This window comes from Mustela lutreola, chromosome 3 (assembly GCF_030435805.1).
Source record: "Mustela lutreola isolate mMusLut2 chromosome 3, mMusLut2.pri, whole genome shotgun sequence".
In the NCBI taxonomy this organism is placed as follows: Eukaryota; Metazoa; Chordata; class Mammalia; order Carnivora; family Mustelidae; genus Mustela; species Mustela lutreola.
In genome coordinates, this window is record NC_081292.1 from 49,193,553 (window position 1) to 49,218,439 (window position 24,887).

The following is a 24,887-nucleotide window of genomic DNA, read 5'->3' on the forward strand; positions in this document are numbered from 1 at the left end:
GGCTTTTGCATTTCTGAGATGAGTAGTTGGATTTTGGGGTGTGTGTGTTTCTTCTTCTCTTTCTCCTTCTTCTTCTCCTTCTTTTGCCCAGTAAGAGCCTAGGAGTCCTATATTCCTAGAATTCCTTCAAATTTGTATGGTCTGTTTGATGTTCTGACATCCTGATTGAGTATAATCTTCTTAGGGTGTATTTTTTTTTCTTTTTCCTTTAGAAAATTTCTTCATATATTTCTCCCCTATGTTTTGGCTTGGATCACGCTGTTCCTCGATTTTTTTTCTTTTTCCTTTGCAGAGATTTTTTGTTTTCTGCCTGAGGCCTGAAGAATTTCCTCTTTTCCTCACTTTTCCTTTCTTTGTTTTTCTTTCTCTATCCTCTCCCTTTTTTCTTCTGTGTTCTTTATTTTTAAAATATAATGATTGTACTAAGCTATGACTTAATTAGTGGTAATCAGATCGATTCAGTGTGCTGGAATCATTCTTTATTTGAAGGTTACTTGTTGGTAATAATTCTTTGAAGGCTTTTGGTTGCATTTGTTAAGTTCTCTAGGTTCAGGAAGCTTTCTGTTGAATTGTGGGTGTTTATGCTCCTTATCTATTTATTTATATTTGATTGTTTCAATACCAACCACCCCTTTCTTATTTTTTAATCTGGTGATTGATTTTATGGGTGACTTGCTCAAATTTTTTGTCTATTTCAGTAATCCAATTTTCATCTCTGTCTATTCTATTTCTAATTTATCTGTAATGATGCTGTTTTGGCCCTCAATTCAATGCTTATAATCTCTTATTTATTCTCCTATTCTTCTCTTATCATTTTGGGGTGCTTTATTTTGTTGTTGTTCTTATTTTATTTATTAACATAGTAGACTGTCTTCCCATTTCTTTTCACCTTACTTTTGTTTGGATACTATATCTTTGATCTATTATATTTAATTTTTGATTCTCTTTCCACTGTCCCTAAAAGGAGTTGACTTTCTTTTCTGTGATACAATGTAGAGGTGTTTTTTTTTTTTTTTTTTTTCCCCTCCAGCACAAGGCATACTGGGAGGGGGAAAGGGATTACTCAGAGGAAATGGTATCTAGTATTTGTAACAATACCTAAGCTGTGCTCTCATATCTTGTTTTCTTAATGTTCTGTACTGGGCTTATCTATTAGGATAAGCTATCTGCTGTAAGAAGTATTTCTCCAACCTTGGATATTTAATATAATAAAAGTTTATAATAGTTCACTTATGTTCTAGTCCAATGAGGATATTGTGGGGGAAAAGGACCATAGTTGTTGAGGAACTAAAATCCTTTTATCCTGTGAGGCTATCATTCTCAGCCTGTGACTTTTATGGTCATTATGGAAAGGAAAGAGAAAATAGAGGATCTGCTATAGGTCTGGAAGTGGCATTTGTAACTTTTACCACATTCCACTGGCTGAGTCTCAGGTTCATGGCCCCAAGATAGTTGCAAAGTGGCTTGGAGATGGAGAGAAAATGTGTGTTCCAGAGGAGCAGTAGATGGATTTGTTGAACACAGGTTTACTCCCTGCTTTGGTAACCATAAAATCATTGTAAGAAGTGAGTACCATCAGGCCGCTGATCCATTCTTCCATCCGGTGTGACTCATTGTGGTTAGTTTCCCCTACAAAACCAGTTTCTCCCATCACTTGTTTCTATGACAAAATAAGATGACTCACTTAGCTTTACTCCACAAGCTAAGTATTGGAGTATTAGAGAGAATTCTCAGGTATTTGTGGACTCAGTAGTAGAAGGGTAAGACATAAAACTTCAAGAGCTATCATAACATCAACAAGCCCCAAAGGCCTTACGGTGAGTTCTGCTCTTGCCAGACAGAAATGATTCCCACCTAGCGGGAGAGGTTTCTCACCTGACCAGTTCCTCTGTCAGCTGGACCAGCTGCACTACACCTAGTCCTCAACCTAATGAATTTTACTTCCATGTTAGTCTGCAAAATTTTTCAAACAAGCCAATCACATCCTCCAGTGAGAAGCAGAAGACGCCTCATCTACTTGTTACTTCCACAAGTTATCTTGGTTCCCTCTGCTCCTGAGTGTAATCCCTGTGTGACCCCCGCAGGGCATGTGGAGTCCTCCTCCCCTGGGGTGTGAGTTACATGACTAATGAACTGCTATCATTCTCATTTCGCCATGGTTAGGAGTCGTGTGTTCAGCCATTTCACACTATTTAGGGCGAAGGATCCCTCTTTTACTAATGAGATGAATAGGAAATGGTCAGAACAGGAGAGCTAGGAGTCTTACTGTATGAGTTTGCCCAATTTTGCTTCAGCATCTTGAGTTTTTCTTCCTTCTCATCATTTTTGTTAAGAACACAATATTAGAGGGCACCTGTTTTATTGTCTAGTTTAGTTTCTAGCTTTATTTATTTATTTATTTTTTAGTTCAACTAGTCAAATGCTAGGGAGACAGTTTTGCAACTATTTTGTTTTGTTTCAAAATTCTTTATAGACAATGATTTTGCAGAAAAGTGTAGAAGGACAATGTGTAGAAGGAAGGGTATCCAGGAGCAACCAGCATCAATATCATTATTGGACATGAACAATAAGTGGGAAAGGAAGAAACTCTAAGTAAGAATGAGACTATTTGAAAAAAAAAAAAAAAAGGAATGAGACTATCTGACTATCTGTATACTGCATTCGAAAGAGAACAAAAACGCCTCATAAACCTTTAAAAACCGAACTCAGTGAAGTTATTAGAGTGTCTGAACCATATGATGTCATTTTAATTTCATCATGCTGAAAATTTTTATGTTTTTGTGAGAAGACAATATATCAATGCCATCAAAGATAAACTGGGGCTACTGAGCTCCTGAGAGCACCAGACAGAGCAAACACACCCCTGGGAAACTCTGCATCCTAGGATCTAACTCTGCTTCTGAAGAACAGTTATGCAGCCAGTCATGCAGAAGACTTTGAATCGCACGAATGAATCACTCTTGAATTAACTCCCTGTATTTCTTCTTAACCATATAGCAAGTAGAATAGGTACCTTCTTAAGTGGTACTCTGAGAACTCCTACTCCAAAATGTCAACCTATCAACTTACAATTTCCATCTTAGCCTTCATACCTTAGGGTCTGCAACACTATGGAGTATTACGCCTCCATCAGAAAGGACGAATACCCAACTTTTGTAGCAACATGGACAGGACTGGAAGAGATTATGCTGAGTGAAATAAGTCAAGCAGAGAGAGTCAATTATCATATGGTTTCACTTATTTGTGGAGCATAACAAATAGCATGGAGGACATGGGGAGATAGAGAGGAGAAGGGAGTTGGGGGAAATTGGAAGGGGAGGTGAACCATGAGAGACTATGGACTCTGAAAAACAATCTGAAGGGTTTGAAGGGGTGGGGGGTGGGAGGTTGGGGGAACCAGGTGATGGGTATTGGAGAGGGCACGGATTGCATGGAGCACTGGGTGTGGTGCAAAAACAAGGAATACTGTTATGCTGAAAAAAAAACAAAACAAAAACTGTTTGGTCTTCAGTACCTCAAAGGATAAGGAGGATTTCAACAGAAAGAATGAGTAGTTAACAATGGCTTTATTATGGAGAATTATTGGCTAAAAAGTTATTGACTTAAACTAGTCAGGGCAAGATGCTCTAATTATAAGCTGTGTCAAGTACCTAAGATAATAATAATAATAATAATAATAGCTAATATGTGTGAGGCAATTACAAAGTATTAGGTCTATTGCTAAGAATGCAACATAAATTATCATATCTAATGCATCAGCAAAAAGTTAGATGCTTTTATTGTCTATATTTTGCAGATAAAGAAGCTGGGGCTTAGAGAGGTTGAGGAAAGAGACATGAGCATATAACTAACAAGTTCTGTGACTGAGAATCTCACCTTAGATTTCTGACTCTGCTGTCAGAGTTCTTAACCTATGCTCTGTGAGTATCATGGGCTGTAGGAAAGAACATCTGAAACAAAGATTACTTAGGCTGCCTGCTTCAAAAATGTTTTATCTTGGGGGCGCCTGGGTGGCTTAGTGGTTAAGCCTCTGACTTCAGCCCAGGTCATGATCTCAGGGTTCTGGGATTGAGCCCCACATTGGGCTCTCTGCTCAGCACGGAGCCTGCTTCCCCCTCTCTCTCTGTCTGCCTCTCTGCCTTCTTGTGATCTCTCTCTATCAAGTAAATAAACAAAAAAATCTTTAAAAAAATGTTTTATCTTGGATTCTAACTTAATTGCTAATTTATTCATCCAACCATTATTTGTTGCCCACTAACTTTGGTCTTGAGACTGTGTTAGATATTGTGAATATAAACACAAATGGAAGTGAATCCCTTCCAGCAAGCAGTTCATGGCCCCGTGGAATGGTTAGAAAATGAAACATCTTGGGTTTTTCTATGTATTCTTCTGTAGAAATTGATAAAAGGAGTTAATTACAAGACAACAAACTTCACATTTTTCATTAAAAAAAAAGAAAATAAAGAATTGAAAATACAGCATGGTAAGGAGCATGTAGGGACAAGCAAAGAGTGGTAGGGACCCTACAGCTAGCACTGAGGAGGCTTTTATGACTGGCAGTGGGGGCACTACACTATGATTCTTCCTTCTTTAGAAATTCTAAGAGGTACAGTATTGTCTCTCCCTTTCTTCTTTGCTATTCTTTGTCCCACTCTTTCATCAAATAGTGAACATAATTAAATGAAAATGACCATGAAAGCCATACAATGGTTAAGAGTCAAGTTCACAGAACACCTGGGTGGCTCCAGTAACCACACCAGTTGGTTAAATATCTGCTTTTTGCTCAGGTCATGATCTCAGGGTCCTGGGATGGAGTCCCATATCAGGCTTTTTTTTTTTTTTTTAAGATTTTATTTATTTATTTGACAGACGGAGATCACAAGCAGGCAGAGAGGGAGGAGGAAGCAGGCTCCCTGCTGAGCAGACAGCCCAAGCGGGGCTGGATCCCAGGACCCTGAGATCATGACCTGAGCCGAAGGCAGAGGCTTTAACCCACTGAGCCACCCAGGCACCCCCCAAATCAGGCTTTTTGCTCAGTGGCGTATCTGCTTCTCCTTCTGCCCATCCCTCCTGCTCCTTCTCTCTCTCTCTCTCTCAAATAAATAAATGAATAAAACTTAAAAAAAAAAAAAAGTCAAGTTCACATTGATTTGGACACATTTGCTCCAAGTTTCAAGTGTTTATAGAAAATGAGAATATTAAGCAATCCCATTTTTTCTTTTTAGGAGCAGGAAGAAAATGTATCCCTAAAGATTGTTAGTAAGGGGAAGGTAGGGAGAACTTGGATTTGGATCCTCTTTTAGTTGAAATGTGACCTTCAAGAAACCTCTGATAACCACAGAAAATAGTTTTTACTAAATAGCTTCACTGTCTGTCTCCTGTTTTTCAAAGAAAAAAAAATCATCCCTGCAATCATTTCTTGGAATTGTCTTGATTTTTCAGCAATTTAAATTCTAACGTAGTCCTGTGCAGAGAATATGACTATAGTTTGAGTGTATATGTGTGTAGGTGCTGATAATTTTGCATTTTCTTTGGGGGTGGAAAAGGAAAACGATTTAAGCTGAGAAAATTCTTAAATATTCATTTTTAAAAATTTTACTAAAGAACTTTGTTAAACCATTGTAAAAAAATACTGTGTGACTTTGCTCTAGTTACTTAACCTCTCAGAACCTCATGTTTTCTCACTTGTACTTCTTAGGTTTGTTCGGAATATTAAATGAGATAGTGACATTGATTTCAAACCATCTTTCCTGTTATTTTCAACATAGCCTTCATCACCTATTGATACATTGTTTATCAGTTTGTTTGCTTTCTCCCCACTAGTAAATACTTTATATCCAGAAAAGCCTGGATAGTATCTATTGTCTTCATTACCATAACCCATGTACAAAGAATAGTATTGGGCACTTAGTAACTGACTAAATAAATGAATACATGATGGCAAAGCACTTAGTACAGTGTCTAGCTCATAGTACACATTCAATAAAGATGAGCTTTTATGATCATCATTGTTTCCTGACATACATTTGCATTTTAAAAGTAGCAAAGCTAACCTGAGTTAAGGAGATTTAGCTAATGGTTGTCTTGTGCGTCCTTGTTATTTCTGCCTGGTCCTCTTTCTTTGTTAGTCTTTGTTTTTGACTGCATTTTAATGTATTAGGTGAAAGGTTTACTTTTCACACTGATATTTAAGAATTAAAGAAAATGCCTGACACAGAATGATTCAACACCAGAAGGCTAAGTCCTTAATTATATGGTTGAGATAGCGGCTGAAACAGCAGCACCAGCAGTGGAGGAATTTGGGGGAGGGGAAGAAAGAAAGCTCAGAACTATCCAGAGGAAAATTGTTGGTGCAAGCATCTCTTTTCATTCTTCACCCACACCACACACCTCTCAAATCACACCAGTAACCTGCTACATTCAGACTGTCACACAGCTGGATGATGTGTTATAGGTTAACAACCTAAACACTTTCTAGCATGAGATTTGATGACTTGTGTTGCCTTGAACAAAATCTCCTTAAGCACATGCTTAAGGAGCAAGTAAGTGGCCATAATTGTGACACACACATGGGGTTTGATGGCTCACGAATGCTCCTTCCCTTTAACCAAAATTTGGACAAAGATGCCCTCTGAAATCAACTCCTTTTAATCAATTTCATTGTAGAATCTCAGAGGTAGTTTAAGTTGCTTTAGGTCATTAACCCAGATGTTGTTCTCTGTATCATCAGAGAAATATGCAGATACCTTTTAATGGGTTTTCATATCTAAACTGTTCATCTGTTTTGTTTTAAATACCAATAATCATGCCTCCATACGATCCGTGTATAATATTTTCCCTACAGGATATGTTTCATTTACTTTCAGCATTCTTTCAATTATGTTTCATTTTGTTTTGATGAAAATCATTGATTTATAATTGCTATCAAAGGCTTCTTTATCAGATGTAGCTGATGAATTGCTACCAGAGCAGGAAGCTATAAAACAACAACAACACAGCTTTGTGAGGATGGCCCATGTTCCCAATAAAGATTAAATGTCTGCTAGATCAATAATGGTGAAAATACTAGAATACATTATTTCTGAAATGAGATACTATGTAAATGTGCCTAAATTCATACTTTGTCTATTATAGGTTCATACTATTTTAAACAATGTGTATTTCTTTAATAATGATCTGCATGATTGTTCCATTAAATAAAAGAGTTGTTCGTATTCGGTCCTTTCTTCCTCTATTTTCACTATTGAATTTGCAAATTATGCTTAATTTAGAGGAAATAATTACAATAAAATAAAATGCTCTCTTCAGCTTTCCTGAACGTTTCTACTGATACTATTTTGAAGATGAGGGTAATGCCATATACCCAATCAACATTTTTGCTCTATTTTATCCCTGGGAGAAGGCTGATACATTAGGATATTTATATCTATTTTCTTCCTGTGTGCATTAAAAAAAAAATCTGAAAAGCCTTATAGAAACAATGTTATTTTGTGTGTGACTCGGGTTAAAATAACACTCATATCAATTTCCTGTTCAAGTACCATAATTATATGGCAAAACTTGATTTTTGTAATTTAAAGTTTATTGTTGTTATCCCCCTTTTTGCAGATTCAGTCTCACAGCATCAAATTCACAATGTCTGGCAGCTATTTAAATAACAAATGAGAATAATCATAGAGCAGGATTATCATCTCTTTCATTCTAGATATCAAACTTCCCTTAATTGCTTTAGAAGCCTCATAAACAATTGAGTCCCATGTAACATTGTTTTATAAGTAAAACGCATTAGTCTTTTACATGTTTCTCTCTGTCAAATCACTCGCTCTGGGGGAGCCGGCTGCCACATCCTGAGGGATCTTCAGAATCTCTAGGGAGAAGCCTACATGGTAAAGAACCGAGGTCTTTGGCCAATAGCCAGTGAGGACTGAGGCCTCCTGCCAACAGTGACATGAGTGACCTTGGAAGTGAGTCCATGAGCCCCAGCCAAACTTCCAGATAATTGCAGCCCTACTGACATCTTGACAGCAGCTTCATTAGAGACCCTGACCAACAACCACGCAGCTAAGTTGCTCTTGAATTCTGAGTGGCAGAAAAAGAGGTAATACGTATTTGTTGTTTTAAACCACTCAGTGCTGGGGTAATAAGTTATGCAGTAATGATGACTAATGTCATCTAGCACCAACAAGAGGCAGCTGTGATAGAAATGGTGGTGTGGCATGTTTGAGTAAAAAAGAGCATGAACTAGTTCACCCCCCTGCCCAAATCATTTTGGTTAGGAATTAGATTCGAGAGAGGAGCTTAGTGCTAAGGTTATGGAGCCTATGTTAGGGTCTGAGGGGTGGACTAGCATGCTAAGGCAAGAGCCTCCATGTTACACCAGCTAAGGACAATATGGAAGACAGTGGAGGTAGAGGCAAAGCCCAAAGTCAAGTAGCCCAAGCTTTACCTGACTGCAGTCACACATGAGAGAGCTTAGAACACCCTTCCTCTCCCACAGGCACAAGACAAATCTCTCAGGAACTTATAAAATCTCAAAAACGTTACACAGCGGGGGCACTTGGGTGGCACAGTTTGTTGAGTGTCCAACTCTTGGGTTTCAACTTACGTCATGACTTCGGGGTCATGGGATTGAGCCCCACATCAGGCTCTGTGTGAAGTCTGTTTGAGATTCTCTCACCCTCTCCCTCTGCCCCTACCCCCACTCTCTCTCTCTCAAATAAATAAATAAATACATCTTAAAACAACAACAACAACAACAACAAAAATTTACACAGGGGTATAGGGGACAAGGGCAAGAGAGAGCTGAGAGTCATAAGAGACTGATTTTTTTTTTTTAAAGATTATTTATTTATTTATTTATTTGACGGAGAGAAATCACAAGCAGGCAGAGAGGCAGGCAGAGGGAGGGGGGTAGCAAGCTCCCTGCTGAGCAGAGAACCCCATGTAGGGCTTGATCCAGGACCCTGGGATCATGACCTGAGCTGAATGCAGAGGCTTTAACCCACTGAGCCACCCAGGTGCCCCAAGAGACTGAGTTTTATTTATTTATTTATTTATTTATTTTTAAAGATTTTATTTATTTATTTGACAGAGGGAGATCACAAGTAGGCAGAGAGGCAGGCAGAGAGAGAGAGGAGGAAGCAGGCTCCCCGCTGAGCAGAGAGCCCGATGCGGGACTCGATCCCAGGACCCTGAGATCATGACCTGAGCCGAAGGCAGCGGCTTAACCCACTGAGCCACCCAGGCGCCCCGAGACTGAGTTTTAAACTGAAAGTGATTAAGTGACCTTGAATTTGTAAGAAAGAACTTTCCACCAAAGAAGCAAATTAGGGCTTGAGAGTAAAATTAATTTCAGTTGTAGAGAAATAAAAGCTATTTGCAGACTTTTGCAATATTTGTAGTTACAAAACTTCACACCTGCTATTTCACAATTGATAGGGACACCTTTATTTTAGAGCAGGATAAAAGAAAAAGATCATTGTTATCACAGAAGAGCAATGCCAATTTTCTTTCTTCAGAGGGAATATGTATCTGAAATTATTTGGGGGAAATAAGTAATTTTGGAGAACATGATCTCTTGCTTTCTGCTAATGGTGGCTAATACTTATGATGTACTCACAATGTTCCAGAGAGTTGTTCTCACCATTTTACAGATACTAAACTCATTCTGCACTAACAACAAATCTATTCTATGCTTATTACCATCAGCCCCACTTAAAATAGGGAAACAAGAGGCACCTGGGTGTCTCAGTGGGTTAAGCCTCTGCCTTCGGCTTGGGTCATGATTTCGAGGTCCTGGATCTAGTCCCGCATTGAGCTTTCTGCTCGGCGGGAGACTGCTTCCTCTTCTCTCTCTCTCTGCCTGCCTCTCTGCCCACTTGTGATCTCTCTCTGTCAAATAAATAAATAAATTCTTTAAAAATAAAATAAAATAAAATAAAATAAAATGGGGAAACAAAGGCACAGAAGAGCAAGGAAACTGCCAAGGGTCCTAGCCTGTCTGGTTCTGGAGTCTATGAACTTAACCACTGCCTTCTCATGCTCCCCAAGGTGTATCTTATATTTCTTCAAAGACTTTGTTTCTGGGACATCAAGTTTATGCTGAGCATTTTGACTAAGTTGGAAAAATGTAAGATTTGAACTCAGAATGTGAGTCCTCCTGATGACACTAGACAAAGAGCTTATTGGCTGGTCTCTAAAACTGCACTCATCTGTATGCACAGTTATTTAGGAGATTATTCCAATAGTATCTGGATTTCACTTTAAAGGTGAATAGCATTAGGTGTCCTGGCTGTGGCGTGAAGAGCCACACGGATCTTTAAGGACTGGCTTGTAAACATGTAATCAGAAGATCTGGCATTGCCTGAGAATCCAGAGCAGGTTTTAAATAGCTTACAAAGAACTCAGCTGGTCTTTCCAAGTCCAAGTTATCAAAAATAGTTTCCTAGTTTATGTGTGTGACCTTCCCTGGCCACAGACACGGAGCCACAAAGACTATTCTGCCTTTGCCCTCTCTGGATGCAAGAGCAAACGCATGACTTTTTCAAATATGAGCTATAGTTTAAAAATCTATATAATCACAAACATGGAGTGAGCATAGAGCCCTGTGAGGCCCATGGATTTCCCTGAATTCAGTAAAACCCCTCTCTCTCTACAAAATACCTCTAAGGTAAAGAATAAGTCCTTGGTGGCCAGGTCCTGCCTCCATCAGAATATTTAGCCAGAAACAGAGACCACCATGGAGAGAGGCTTGAAGATTCGTCTATAGACAACTTGAGAATCTCTAATATTATTCATTAATTCATTTTACCTGTCTTGTCTAAAAATTTCCTGGAAGAAGCATTAATATGATCCTATGGCTTTTCTCCCTTCTTGTTAGTCCTGGAAAGATAGTTTCCAATGTTTCTGAATCTATTTTGTGAGCTTTCCCCCTGAGAACAGTTCTGACCAACATCTCTATGTGAAGCCAGTGGAGAAGAAGAAAAATGATTGCAATGTTGAGATATTTTCTAGAATGCTAGTCATGTAGAAATACTATAAAACAAGATAAAGAAATGACATAAAAATAGAAATAAATATACAAAATACTTAGGGAGCCACACTTTGGCACTATTCTCCACTTAAAAAAATAATGCTACTTTGCTCCAGAAAAAAAAAAAAAAACAAAAAACTGTTTCAGTGTTCTTTTCTGTAAAGGGACTTCTAAGTTGCCACCTGGTAGAACTTGGTATATTCCTATGAAATCATGGGTTTCGATCTTCTAATATTGTTAATCAACATGGGACTGGATTTAATTTTCCAGGTGAGTTGGTTGGAATTTAACACGGTTTATTTGGCCAATAGCTATTTTCCTGGTAGAACAGATGTTGAAGGAAAACAAGTTCTCCTAGAAAGAGGTTTGTAACACTAGGTATGATTGACATTTTGGGTATAATACAAAGTAGAAACCTAAAGGTTAACCTACTTCCTTGAGTAGTTAGTTCTTTTGAAATAAATTTCTTATAATTTATTATGGAGCTGTTGAACACGATTTACTTCATAATTAGGATCTTCGGACAAAGAATTAAAAACAGATCTTAAAAAACTATTGCTAACAACTGTTGGTAGGATGACCCAACAGTTTTTCCTACCCATGGAGTTGGAGAATTTTCAAGAATTTCCTTGATTCTCTCATAAAAGAAACATGAGAGCTAGCACTGCCACTCTCCTTTTCCTGGTTTCGGGTGCTATGTCAATGCTCTAGCAGGCATCTTGTGACTGTTAGGAACCTTAACAGGGGTAAGCCATGGAACTGATGTCTACCTCAGTTTTCCTCTGATGCAAGAAAAAAGATGGCTGTTTTCAAAAGCCACTCAGCTTTCCTATAAGTTGATGTGTATGTATTCCTAGTTCATACAATAAAATATAATTATACCAAATATGGTTATACCAAAGACTTAGAAGATGGTGATATTAAAGCCAAACTGGACAGTGTCCCATTTTTTTTCAACGCAATGAAAAAATTTCAAGACCAATTTCAAAACTGAAAAGTGCATCTCGTAGTTTCCCCTTTCCATTTACCATCTTTGTCTTTATAAGTCTAATTGCAAGTACCACCTCATGTGATCTGGAGAAACTGTATGTATTTTATACAGGTGGTGGTCTTTATATATTAGCCATTTCCCTTTAAAGATCAATATAAAAACTTCTACTTTGAAAGAATTCTTGAGATTTGAATAGTACAAATTTAATTAATAACAAAAGGATGAATTAGATCTCCTTTCCTCCCCATCCTTTCCTCTCTATTTCATTTTCTCCACCTCTTTCCTTCTTCTCAGTGCTTTTCTTTATTTAGTCTTCTCATTATCCATGTTTCTATCTTTCTTAGAATACCAGTGCAATGTGATATATTTTTCACAAAGAATATCGATATTATTCTTAGTATTTATGTGCTTCAAGACAGATATTTTGTCCTTATGCATTTTGTGGGGGGTTTTGCCAATATGTTACACAACAGAACCAGTAGTGAAAACGTTTTTAAAATACTTAGTTTCAAATAATTTTCCCCCATTTTATTTCTGTAGAAATACAATCCTTGTTTGAAGTACATGCCGTTACATCACAGTCATGGATGTTTTGCCCAAGCCAAAATATGAGATCACAAGTGATAATTACATTGGATTATTTGCCAATATTTTTCCACTCATGTGTACAAAAATACCGTGTATTTCAATGTTATACCTACTGGCTAAATGATGTAACTCCATCAGTGTCTGAGAAAAAAGATAGGATTAAGTAACATAATTTGGTATGTTTAAATGTTTTAAACAGAACAGGATCAGAAAACATGCTTAATGCTGAGTAAAACATACTGAAAGCAAGCCTATACCATTTCCTTGCATGAGAATGGTAACTTAAACAGTATTACTAATAAGAAAAACAAAACAGAACACATTTTCCAGTTTTCACTAAATTCAAGAAAACATAGAATAATGCATTGAAACAATGTTTCTCTGCCCACATTAATCTAAAAACCTGAACAGACATTATTTAACCAGAATCCAAAGTTCAGGGGCAAGACTGTTGAAAGATCTCTAATTTTAAAATCACTGTTTGTAGAAGTAAACCTTTGTTCCCAGTCTGTAAATTATTAAAATGAGTATGTAATGAGTTCCCAGGTCTCCTCATTAAATCTTCTTGTACATGCAATGAGCTGTTTCCTGGTACATCTCACTCTGGTACTTCATTACTAGTGATGGTGTTGGCACTTCTAGATTTATTTGCAAAGGATACACAGGGATTCAATGACTGCCAGCACTTATCTTCATGCAAATTATAGGCCAACTGTTCTGCCACATTCTCTGAAAGTTAAAGTTTGAGAACCTGGAAGGCAGAGTTCTTGCTTTAGAAACTCCTCAAATGTCCATTCCTTTATTGTCTATAATTCACTTTGATTTTTGTCTCAAAGTTCTTATTTTGCCTGAGGCAGAAGTCTTAGTTTAGTCATTTTGAAGTAAAAATAAATTGTTATTTTTCAGTATTTAATTTTGAAATTTAATTATATTCAGGAGCTTTACCTCCCTGTCAATTCCATCTTTTCTTCCTATACTTTTCCCTGGGTGGATTTTTCAGTTTTAGGGGCATATATATCTGCCACTGTGGGTGGTATGAGAGAGGCCTGATCTCACCCAGGTCTTGATTTGTTCACTCCCAAACTGGATCTTTACTGGATTCATGGCAAAAGCTAAGTATGATGCTTTCTCAAACAGCAACCTAGGTAGAATGTGCCCTTATCTTGGCATCTACCCTGCTTCATAGCACTGGTGATTCCTCGAGGCCATTCTTATCCTCTCTTTTGAGGATGGCCAACATAGACCCTGTTGGATATGCCTCTCTTCATCCTGATTTTGGACTTTCACAAAGAAAACCGTAAGTTAGCTTCCACACCCCATGTGAGACCCAAAGGGACTTTTAGACCCCGTTTCGTACCCTACGGTTGCCATAGGTGTCCTGGGATGGTGTGTATGTCTCTTTAACTTCTAAGTAAGCCCCATTACCATGTCTCATTCCCCAACGTTCCTATCTCCTTGAGGGTGCAGTGGCTCCCGACTTTTCAGAAATCCCAAGTAGAAACCAGGACACAAGTTTCTTTTATTCTTGGTTTCCCACTAACACCCCTGCACCAATCCCCCAGGATATGACTCAGAAGGTGTGAACTAAAAGTAGGGTGACTAAATTTCCAGATTTTCCCAAGAATGAAAGGGTTTCCAGGATGCAGGACTTTTGGGTTGAAAACACAGAAGGTCCTGAGCTGGTCACCTTACAGGAGGCATATCTGCTGCAGTGTCTATAACTCTCTTGTTCCCCTCTGAAGTCTCCTCCTTTTTGTTCAGAAGATTCCTTATCTATTGGAGGCTGGTTCAGATCATTTTTCTCCTTTAAATACTTTCTGTCTGGAAAGGGTCTTTGAAGCTTAGAAATAAATTTGGCATCCATTTTCCCCCTTTGCCTTTGAAATCACTTGCAGAAATACATACGATTTCTACATGTAGTTATGTTTGGGAGGATCAATAGGAAACCAGAAACTACCAACTAATACTTCACGTATCATGTTACCATACTTTTAATTTTTTATTTTATTGAGGTATGTTTTACATATCATAAATTCATCCCTTTCAAGTGTATAACTCCATGGTTTTTAGCCATTTTACCAAGTAGCATTACCATTCCCATAAAACAGTTATCGAACATGTTCCTTTTCTCCAAAAAGATCCTTCATGCTTATTTACAGTTCATTCTTTTTCCCACCCTTAGCACCAGAAAACAACTAATTTACTCTATATCTCTTCAAATTTGTCTTTTTCAGGCAATTCATAGAAACAGAGTCATATGGAGTGGGTTTTTTTTTGATTTAGCATTTCATTTAGCGTAATTTTTTAAGGGCCATCCCTGATGTGCCAGTATGTTGCCCTCTTCATTTGGTGGATAGTATTTCATTGTATGGATATACCACATTTTTTCCCTGCATACCAGTTGATGGACACTTAAATTGTTTCCAAGTTTTGGTTATTATAAATAATGTTGCTATAAACAGTTTTGTGCAAGTCCTTGTGCAGATATATATTTTCATTTCTCTTAGGTGTAGGAGTAGAATGGTAGTTTAACATTTAAAATGTATGGTAAATGGTATATAGACATTTTATTTTATTTTATTTTATTATTTTTTTTTTAAAGATTTTATTTATTTATTTGACAGAGAGAAATCACAAGTAGATGGAGAGGCAGGCAGAGACAGAGAGGAAGGGAAGCAGGCTCCCTGCTGAGCAGAGAGCCCGACACGGGACTCGATCCCAGGATCCCGAGATCATGACCTGAGCCGAAGGCAGCGGCTTAACCCACTGAGCCACCCAGGCGCCCTATTATTTTTTTTTTTTAAAGATTTTATTTATTTATTTGTCAGAGAGAGAGAGCGAGAGCGAGCACAGGCAGACTTAGTGGAAGGCAGAGTCAGAGGGAGAAGCAGGCTCCCTGCGGAGCAAGGAGCCCGATGTGGGACTCGATCCCAGGATGCTGGGATCATGACCTGAGCCGAAGGCAGCTGCTCAACCAACTGAGCCACCCAGGCGTCCCAATATAGACATTTTAAAATGGTAGTTTAACATTTAACATTTTGAAAAATGACCAAACTGTTTTCCAAAATGAATACATTATTTTACATTTCCATGAGTAATGTAGGAGGATTCCTGTTTATCCACATCCTTGTCAATGCTTGTTACTGCCTGCCTGACTTATTATAGCCATTCTGGGAGGTGTGAAATAATATCTTATTGTGATTTTAATTTGCATTTCCCTAATAATTAATATTATTGAGTATCTTTGTGCCATTTTTACATTAACCATTCATGTATCTTCTTTTATAAATTTCGGTCCACATGTCTGTCCAGTTTTGATAGACTGTCTTCTTATTATTGAGTTGTAAGCATTCTTTGTAAATTCTCGGGCCAAGTCCTTTACTTGGTATGTGTTTTGAAAATATTTGTTTGCTTTCTATTCCTTGTCTTTTCATTTTGTTAATGATACCTTTGAAGTACAAAAGGTTTAATCTTTGGTAAGGTCAGTTTTAACAATTTTGTCTTTTATGAACCACACTTTTGGTCTTTGTCTAACACAACGTCTTGAAGATTTTCTTCTAAATGTTTTATTATTTTAACTCCTACATTCGAATATATGGCCTATTTTGAGTTAATTTTTGTGTATGGTCTAAGATGAACGTCTAAGTCAGTCTTTTTGTATGGGGTATCTAATGGTCCCAACACTTTTTGCTAAACAGACTATCATTTCTTTTCAATGAATTACTCTGGCATCTTTGTAAAAAAAAAAAAACCCACAAAAAACAGTTAACTAAAATAGAAAGCTGGGCTCTCAGTTATGTTATTATAATTTGTCTAATTACATGTCTATATACTGTACCATACTATCTTGACTATTGTATCTTTAATAACAAGTTTTGAAATTAGGAAGTTGAGGTCCTCCAAACTTGTCCTTATTTTTCAAAATTACTTTATTTATCTTAGATGTTTTGCATTTTCATACAAATTTTAGGATTTGTCAATTTCTTTCTTTCTTTCCTTTTTTTTTTTTAAATATTTATTTATTGATTGATTCAGGAGGCAGAGGAGAGAGAGAATCTCGAGCAGATGCCCAGCTGAGTGCAGAGCTCATGGGGGCTTGATCCCATGACCCATGAGATCATGACTTAAGTTGAAACCAAGAGTGGAAAACTTAACCAATTGAGTCAGCCCCTGTTTGGCAATTGCTGGGAAAAAAAAAAAGCCCACCAGCAGTTTTTTTATTAATATGTATTTGACATACTACATTGGGTAAATTTAAGATGTGCAACGTGTTAATTGGATACATTTATATATTGTAATGATTGCCATTATAGTGATTAATAGCATCTCTATCACATTACAGAATTTTGTTTTGTTTTGTTTTAAAGATTTTATTTATTTATTTGTCCGAGAGAGAGCGAGAGCAAGAGCGAGCACAGGCAGAGTGGCAGGCAGAGTCAGAGGGAGAAGCAGGTTCCCTGCGGAGCAAGGAGCCCGATGTGGGACTCAATCCCAGGATGCTGGGATCATGACCTGAGCCGAAGGCAGCTGCTTAACCAACTGAGCCACCCAGGCATCCCACATTACAGAATTTTGATAGGGATTTAGTTGAACCTATATAGATCAATTTGGGAGACAGAATTTTGATAAGGATTTTGTTGAACCTATAGATTAATTTGGAAGAGAATTGCCATTTTAACAATATTGGCTCTTCTAATTCATAAACACAAAATACGTCTCTTTTATTTATTTAGATCTTCTTTAATTTACTTCAGAGAAGTTTTATAGAATTCAGTGTATGTTTTGTGCTCTTATAAAATTTATTCTTGAATATTTTATTCTTTTTAGTGCTGTTGTGAATGAAATGATATTCTTAATTCTGTTCATATGTAGAATTACAATTGATTTTTGTATATTGATCTTCTACCCAGCAATTTTGCCATACTTTAGTTTTAACTAATAATTTATTTTTTAGAGCAGATTTAGGTTTATAGAAATTGAACACAAAGTACAGTTCCCACATACCTCCTCTACCTGTCACCTCCCCACCCTTCCTACAAAGTTTCCCTGATTATTAACATCTTGTATTAGTGTGATACTTTTGTTACACTTGATGAGCCAATATTGATACATTATTATTAACTGAGGTCCATAATTTATATTAGGGTTCACTTTGTGTTTTTCATCTTGTTTATTTGTTTGTTTTTTCAATTGAAGTATAGTTGCCATACAATGTTACATTAGTTTCAAGTATCTTAAGGGTTTTTACAAATAGAACTATCATTACATGGTCATGCAAGTAGGTTTACTTCTCTAAATTATCCCATGCTACAACCTTCTCCTTCCAAATTCCTAGAAGACACTTTTCTTTTTACTGTCTCAGTAATTTTGCCTTTTCCAGGATGTTTGCTGTGACTTTGTAAAATTAACATTTGTTAAGTACAGTCCCAGAGGGTCAAATGGTGAGCCCTGGTTCAACAAAAACCACAAGGGAATTCAAATAGAGAAGTGCATTACTCATAGGTCATGGAGGAAGTACACAGCATACCTTGAGAGGCCACATGGAGTGGTCAAGGCAGAGTGTAGGCAGAGAGTAACAATCTGGGGCACATGCTTATATTAAGGTCCAGAGATGGAGTACTTTGGGGTTCCCAGGTTCTAGTCAGATTGGTCAACTCACACCAAAACAGCAGTGTTTTGATAGGATACATGGTCTTTCATCTCAGGTTACACAAGGGGAAGGCCCTGACAGGCAGTGAAGACTTCACCACAAGGGGTATTGGAGAAGCCCAATCAGGAACTTACATTTTTCTGAGGCATGTGCTTCCATGAGGGGTTAATGTCAGTTTAAAGCACCTGAAGGCCCCTTGGCCAAATAAAAATAGATGCCAAGGCAGCATACTGTGGAGTAGCTTAGTTCAGTTCTCAGTAGTCATAAAGTTGGAATCATGTGGAGTGTAGCCTTTTCAGGTTGTAGTTGTAGTCTTTTTAGATTGGCTTCTTTCACTTAGTAGTATTCACTTAAGGCTTCCCCATGTCTTATTCCATTTAATCACTAGATAATATTCCATTGTATTAATATTCTACAGTTTCCTTATTCTTCCACGTATTGAAGGATTATTGGTTGCTCCCAAGTTTATAGTAAGTTATTTTTTTTTTTAAAGATTTTATTTATTGGGCGCCTGGGTGGCTCAGTGGGTTGAGCCGCTGCCTTCGGCTCAGGTCATGATCTCAGAGTCCTGGGATCGAGTCCTGCATCGGGCTCTCTGCTCAGCAGGGAGCCTGCTTCCTCCTCTCTCTCTCTGCCTGCCTCTCTGCCTACTTGTGATCTCTCTCTGTCAAACAAATAAATAAAATCTTTAAAAAAAAAAGATTTTATTTATTTGTTTGACAGACAGAGATCACAAGTAGTCAGAGAGGTAGGCAGTGAGAGAGAGAAAGAGAGAGAGCGGAGGAAGCAGGCTCCCCGCTGAGCAGAGAGCCCAATGCGGGGCTCAATCCCAGGACCCTGAGATCATGACCTGAGCCGAAGGCAGAGGCTTTAACCCACTGAGCCACCCAAGCACCCCAAGTTAGAGTAAGTTATGAGTAAAGATTTGTATATAGGTTTTATGTGGAGGTAAGAGTTCAACTCATTTAGGTAAATACCAATTCAATTGGTATTGGAATTCAATTATTGGATCATATATGGTAGGCCAACATTTAGTTTTTTAAGAAGCTGTCAAGCTGTCAGACTGTCTTCCAAGGGGACTGTGCCATTTTTTTGCATTCTCACCAGCAGTGAATGAGAGTTCCTGTTGCTCCATATCCTCACCAGCATTTGCTATTGCCAGTGCTCTGGATTTTCTAAGAGGTATGTAGTGTTGTTTTAATTTGCAATTCCCAAATTACATATGATGTGGAGCATCTTTTCATATGCTTATTTGCCATCTGTATATCTTACCTGATAAGATTTCTAATCAGTTCTTTTCTCATTTTCTAAATGGGTTGTTTGTTTTCTTGGCGGGGAGTGTTTTAAAGAGTCCTTTGTATATTTTAGATACAAGTTCCTTATTGGACATGTGTTTTGCAAATATTTTCTCCTTAAGTTAATTGTTGTGAAAGGTGTACAGTCTCTGGATTCCTTTTTTTTTTTTTTTGCATTTGGATATCTAGTTGTTTCAACCTTATTTGTTGAAAAGATTCTATTTTCTCTATTGAATTGCTTTTGTTTCTTTGTCAAATATCAGTTAATTATATTTGTATGTCTCTATTTCTGGACTCTCTTCTGCTTCTTTGATCTATTTGTCTATTCTTTTGCCAATACCACACAGTCATGATTATTGTAGCTTCTTTCTGTCTTTGATTTCTAACTTAACTCCACTTGTATGATTTAAATCCTTTTAAACTACTTAACTAATTAATTAATTAACTTATTTCATGGCTTAACGTATGTATGCTCTGTCCTGGAGAATGTTCCAAGTGTGCTTGAAAAGAATTCTGCTGTTAATAGGTGTTAGGTCAAATGGTTTCATGATATTTTTTAAGCTGTATATATTCTTGCTGATTTTCTTTGTAGTTTTTCTATCAAATTTGAAAGCAGAGTATTGAGATCCACAATTATTGTTGAATTTCTGTTTCTATCTCCAATCCTTTCAATTTTAGTTTCATATATTTGGGACTTGATTGTTAGGTGTTTATAGCTTATAATTATTTGTTACTCTCTGCTAAGTAGATCCTTTCATCATCATAAAATGTTTCTCCTATCAAGGAGCAAGTTTTTCTTAAAGTCTTTTTGTCTTTTTTAGTATAGCCTCTCCAGCTCCTTTTTGGGTACTATTTGTATCACATGTATTTTTTTCTATCTTTTTACTTTTAACCTATTTTTTTAATTTTTAAATTTAAGGGCCCTTTTATAGACTGCATATAATTGGATTATGGATCTTTTTTTTTGTTAATCCATTCTACCAGTTTCTGTAATTTGGATAAGAACATTCAATTATTTACATTTAATGTACTACTGATAAGGTAGAATTTATACCTGCCATTTTGCTCTTTGTTTTCTGTACTTCTTTTTTATCCCTCTGCTCCTCCATCACTTCTTTCTATTGTATTAAATACTTTCCAGTGTACCATTTAAATTCCTTTTTGTATTTTAAAATATTTCACCATGCACTTGCAGTTGTAGCACATCTGGGTTACCACCACCCTCTGGGTCAATGCTGAGGTCCCCGGAGCTGGGAAAGAGCCAGAGCTGTGTGCTTGGAGGATCTGTGGTGGGCTGGGACATGGAGATGCCCAGGAGCTGAATATGCGGTGCCCTACAATCTCTTCCATGTTCTCTGCTCCATTACTGCTTTCCTGGGCTCCCTGGCCTAGCCTCTCTGTTCACTGGACCATTAGAGGAGATGGAGCTCAAGCTGGTCTCAAGGGATGAGGACAGAGGAAACTGCAAGGTCACCTTCCCCCACTATTCTTGCTCAGCCACCAGGGTCACATTTTACCTCTTTACTCTTTTCTTAAAGCTGTTTTTTAGTGGTTGCCCTGAGTCTGATAACTAGCATCCTAATTTAAAGTGATCTAGCTTGCAGCTCCTGGGTGGCTCAGTTGGTTAAGCATCTGCCTTTGGCTCAGGTCTTGAACCCAGGGTCCTGAGATTGAGCCCCACATCAGGCTCCCTGCTCAGTGGGGAGCCTACTTCTTTCTCTCCCCCAGCTTGTGCTCTCTCTTTCTCTCTCTCAAATAAATAAAATCTTTCTTTAAAAAAGAATCTAGCGGGACGCCTGGGTGGCTCAGTTGGTTAAGCAGCTGCCTTCGGCTCAGGTCATGATCCCAGCGTCCTGGGATCGAGTCCCACATCAGGCTCCTTGCTCAGCAGGGAGCCTGCTTCTCCCTCTGCCTCTGCCTGCCATTCTGTCTGCCTGTGCTCGCTCGCTCTCCCTCTCTCTCTCTGATAAATAAATAAAATCTAAAAAAAAAAAAATCTAATAAATAAATAAATAAGAATCTAGCTTAGATTAATATTAGCTTAATTTCAGTAGTAGCTTTAATACAACTGTATCCCCTTCCTTCTCTTCCGTGATAGTATTGTGATACAAATTACGTCTTTGTACATTATAAGACCATCAATACAGGTTTATATTAATTGTTTTATATAGTTGTCTTCTAAATTAGACAGGAGAAAAAGAAGCTGCAAAATTTCATTTGTTCTGTGTTTTGTGTTTATCTATGTAGTTACTTTATTGATATTCCATTTCTTCATGTGGATTTCAGATACCCTCTAGTGTCTTTTCATTTTAGATTGAAAGCCTTCCATTAGGACAGAAGTGATGGTTGTGAATTCCTTTAGCTTTTGTTTACAGTGGAATATCTTAATTTTTCCCACAGTTCTGCAAAATAGTTTTGCTGGATGTAGAATTCTTGGTTAGTGGTCCTCCTCTCAAACACCCCCAGTGCTTTAAATATCTCATCCCACTGCCTCTGTACTCCATTTCTGATGAGAAGTTAGCATTAATCTCATTGAGAATTTCTTATTCATGATAAGTTGTTTTTTTCTCTTAATACTTTCAAAATTCTTTCTTTGTCTATGTCCTCCTACAGTTTGACTATGATGTGCTTAGGTATGAACCTCTGTTTATTCTACTTGGGGTTCATCTATTTTTCTTCAACTTTGGGAAGTTTTCGGCATTATTTCTTTAAATATGTTTTCTTCCCATTTCTCCTCATTCTTTCTAGTATTTCCATTATATGTATATGTTTGTGTGTTTACTGGTATCATACAGGTCTTTGAGGCTTTGTTCATTTTTTAAATTGTTTTTTTTCTCCTTAGGCTGTATAACCCTGCTGATCTATTTTCAAGTGCACTGATTCTTTTTTTTCCTGTCAGCTCAAGTTGGATTTTGAGTCTTTCTACTGAATTTTTCATTTCGCTTATTTTACTTTTCAACTACAGAATTTCTATTGGTTTTTAAAAAAATACTTCATATTTTTCTATTTGATGAGATATTGCCATACTTTCTTTTTTAAGATTTTTATTTATTTATTTTGTGTCCCAAGATGGCTTTCTTTCTTTCTTTTCTTTTTTTTTTTTTTAAATTTTTATTTATTTGACAGAGATCACAAGTAGACTGAGAGGCAGGCAGAGAGAGGTAGGGGTGGGGAAGCAGACTCCCTGATGAGCAGAGAGCCCTATGGGGGGCTCGATCCCAAGGACCCTGATATCAACGCCTGAGTCGAAGGCAGAGGCTTAACCCACTGAGCCACCCAGGTGCACCCTATACTTTCTTTTCATTTTTAAAATTCAGTTTCTTTTATTTCTTTGAACATGTTTTTGAGAAAACTGATTTAAAATGTTTATCTGGTATGTCCAACATCCGGGCTTCTTCAGGGAAATTTTCTATTGACTGCTTATTTTCCTGTGTATGGCCATTCTTTCTTGCTTCTTTTATGAATCATTTACATTTTTATCAAAACTGGACATGTCAGATAATATAATGTGGCACCTCTGAAAATCAGATCCACCGTTCCCATAGTTTGTTGGTGTTATTGGGGCTGGTGTGTGTGTGTGTGTGTCTGTGTTTAATCACTTTCCGGGACTAATTCTATAAAACTTATATTATGGATTGAATTGTGTCCTTCAAAAAACATATGTTTAAGTTCAACACCTAGTACCTCAGCATGTGACCTTATTTGAAAATAAGTTCCTTACAGAGGTAATTGAGATAAAATGAGGCCTTTAGGGTGGACTCTGATCCAATATGACTGGTATCCTTTTAAAAAGGGAAATTTAAACACAAATACAGGCACAAAGGAGAGGCAATATGAAGATAGATAGGGCAGGGGCGCCTGGGTAGCTCAGTGAGTTAATCTGCTGCTTTTGGCTCAGGTCATGATCTCAGGGTCCTGGGATCGAGTCCACTATCGGGCTCTCTGCTCAGCAGGGAGCCTGCTTCCCTCTCTCTTTCTCTCTCTCTCTCTGCCTGCCTCTCCATTTACTTGTGAAATAAATAAATAAAATCTTAAAAAAAAAAAAAAAGATACATAGGGCAAAAAGAGCGTGTGACTGGAGTCTTGCATCTATAAATCAAGAAATACTAAGGATTGCCAGAAATCACCAGAAGGTAGAGGCAAGCAGGAAAGATTCTTACCTAGAGCTGTCAGAGAGAATATGGCCCTCCTGAGATCTTGATTTTGGACTTTAAGCCTCTAGAACAACTAGACAGTGAGTTTATATTGTTTTAAGACATTCGGATTTTGGTACTTATTACTATAGCCTTGGGAACCTGATACAGTCTATATTCCCTGGAGTGCACAACCACTGAATTTTCTACTGTGCAGCTTCGGTAGTGAGCTAACAAATGATCAGAGGTTTCCATAAATGCTTGGAAACAGCAGTTCTTCCAATCTGCCAAGGACTTGTGTGTGTATATTGAGGCTAAGGTAATTCACTAGTTTGCCTTGGGCTTCATTTCCTGTTTACACTGCCTCAAGGTCAGCCAGAGATAAGGGATTTGGGCCCTGTTAGGTCTTTCCTGGGCGTGGGATGGGTCTGAACAAGTACTGGCCTTCTAGATGTTCAGAAGTATGGGAGCTCTTTTCAAAGGCCCTCTGGACATTTCTTCCTCTGGATCTGCCTTTTAAATTTTAGGCTGGGATTTTTTTCATTAAATTGGCATTGCTGCCTTAGGTAGTTGTTGTGTTAATCAACTGCCCTTGATTGTTTCAGACAAATGCCCTGCAGACAGGGATTTTCCCGGAGGAAGCTCTGAGTAATCTCAAAGCCCTGCAAATGGGGGTTTTACAAAGATAAGAGATCTTCACAGGAGAAGAATGCACTGGAGATGGTACTCTTCAAGGTGCTCTTGGTTTGTCCCTTTTCAGTGTCAGCCGTACTGCTGGTTTGCACAACAACTGTGATAGCAGGGCTGCTGGTTTTCAAGGTTGCTTTGGAGCTGGAAAAAGGCGGATGGGAATAGGCCAAGTTAAAAAACTCACAAAGTGCAGAAATTTTTTTTTTTTAATTTTAATTTTTATTCCTTTTTATTTTTTGAAAAGATTTTATTTATTTATCTGAGAGCAAGAAAGCGAGCATGATGAGGGGAGGGTCAGAAAGAGAGGGAGAGAATCTCAACCTTGAACATGACCTGAGCTGAAACCAAGAGTTGGTTGTTTAACCTACTGAGCCACCCAGGCTCAGCCACCCCCCGACATTTTTCTTGAATAAACTCTCCTCAGATTGTTACAAGTCTTATATTACCTTCTAAACTAAAGGTTAATTTTGACAAACTTGCTAGCATTTTGCTGGTTTTATTAAAGAGC

The 24,887-nt window shown here is 37.7% G+C and overlaps 1 pseudogene; it reads left to right on the forward strand.

Moving 5' to 3' along the window:
• LOC131827828 (small ribosomal subunit protein uS2-like) overlaps positions 1–24,887 on the forward strand; it is a 183,511-nt pseudogene that overhangs the window by 50,047 nt on the left and 108,577 nt on the right.